The following is a 1,906-nucleotide window of genomic DNA, read 5'->3' on the forward strand; positions in this document are numbered from 1 at the left end:
CATATGTCCATGGCATCCGCGACACATGGTTTCCCTAGTGCGGTGCTATAAATGAGTGCGTTAAAAACCGCCACCAAGCTGTAATGTGACCATGTTACTGCGTCCCGGTTTTGAAGTGTTGTTTAAATTACAGGCACATGGGACTTGTCAAGTTTATGTCTCAAGGTAGCGAACGCAGTGACAGTGCCCCTCAGATCTTTGCGATTTAAAGCTCTGAGTGGCATTTCAACTCCTATGGGTAGACAGGTCGTTTACCACAAATTTACCCACGATTGTTCGTTTCTCGACTTTATGTTATAGGTTCATTTAGTTTAGTTTAGTTTATGTTCTTTTTATTAAAAATGCGATATTAATAATTGTAACATTAAATTCATTGAATTACACGGTGCGTTACTAAATTGTATTTCTTTAAATTACTCCACAAGTTTATTATATAACCATTGACTTACAATTATGTGGACGTCGGGTCCGCGCTAAAAAGTGTCCGAACTTATAGGGCGTTAAAATCATACAGAGCGTCATTCACGCTTTAGTCTTCGTTTGTTCGTCTGACAGCGAAGCAAGCAAAATTAGACAGTACTGCGATGACATTACAATTTAAATTCAACGTTTTAGCTTTTTCATATTCCTTTACATGTCACTACGTTTAAATAGGTTGACTTGGGACATTTTTTTCGTGGTTTTTGTATTAGACCCGTCGTCCATTTATTTGTAAGTCAATGTAGGCAACTGTAAATTTACCTGACTGAGTGATAAAAAACTTTCAAAGATTTCTCATAGATGGCTCTACTGCAAGAAAGTTAAGAACCAAAAACCATGTTCTTCACATAGAAAAGTTTGTAAGGTCTGTTGGTTCGTTCTGTAGTTTAGTTAGGAGCGCGTCAACCACGGTCGGGTGAAGATGCTGGTTCGAATGAATTCTTTTTGTGTTCGATCTGAATAATTATATTATTACAATTTTTTTAAGTTTTATTTCCACTTTTTTTATACATGACCGACAAATGATTATATCTGATGTTAAAGAGAACTACTACAGGATTGAAACAATCACTGTCCCAGCTCCGTCCACCCTGCTTGCCTACAAGATGCGTTTTCACGCCTCGTTTGAAGGGCCCCATATCAAAAAAAGGACCGAAGTGCACTGGAATGAAGATCCATTTGTCGGAAACGTGCTACCAAACCTTTTAGTATACGATGTTTTACGATAAGTTGTAAAATGGAGACTACTAAGGTCAGCACGCATGTTCCTGTACAGAAAATTGGCATTCGTCTCTTAAACCGAAGAGACCAATGGAAAAGGACGAATCCTTTTAACATCTAATTTAAAAAAACTGTCAAAAATGACAAGTCGCAGAAAAGGCGGGAAAGGACTCGGCAAAGACGAATCGCCACAGAAAAGTTCTTAGAGAAACATCCAGGGCATAACAAAACCTGCAAATAGAAGATTAGCAAGAAGAGGCGGTGTCAAACGAATTTCTGGTTTAATTTACGAAGAAACGAGAGGGGTTTTGAAAGTATTTTGAGAAAATGTCACACGTAATGCTGTAACGTACACGGAGCATGCGAAAAGAAAAACCGTTACGGCCATGAATGTAGTCTATGCATTAAAGATACAAGGAAGAAGGTTGTATGGCTTTGGCGGATGAGAATTAAAAAAATGAAGGTTGATTTGTAAAAAATAAAATTTATATTATTCGTTTTTTGATCGATGATGACTTTATTAAAGGGCTGCAAAACAGGGGATGGTTTTATAGTACAGAAATTGAAGTTTTTTTTTTTGGTTGTCATGAATATTGTGATGTTTTATTGCCATGACTGAGAATACAAAGTAACGAAAAATCACTCTTCACCCCTCTCTAGCTTTAGAGACCCCACCGCGCCCCTTATATTGTCGGCTAAATTGACG

The 1,906-nt window shown here is 37.7% G+C and overlaps 1 pseudogene; it reads left to right on the top strand.

Moving 5' to 3' along the window:
* Positions 1-1,331: 1,331 nt before the first annotated feature.
* LOC113226447 lies at positions 1,332-1,646 on the top strand (annotated as a pseudogene).
* Positions 1,647-1,906: the final 260 nt, after the last annotated feature.

The sequence above is a fragment of the Hyposmocoma kahamanoa genome, unplaced genomic scaffold (assembly GCF_003589595.1).
Source record: "Hyposmocoma kahamanoa isolate Upper Pololo Valley unplaced genomic scaffold, ASM358959v1 192, whole genome shotgun sequence".
In the NCBI taxonomy this organism is placed as follows: Eukaryota; Metazoa; Arthropoda; class Insecta; order Lepidoptera; family Cosmopterigidae; genus Hyposmocoma; species Hyposmocoma kahamanoa.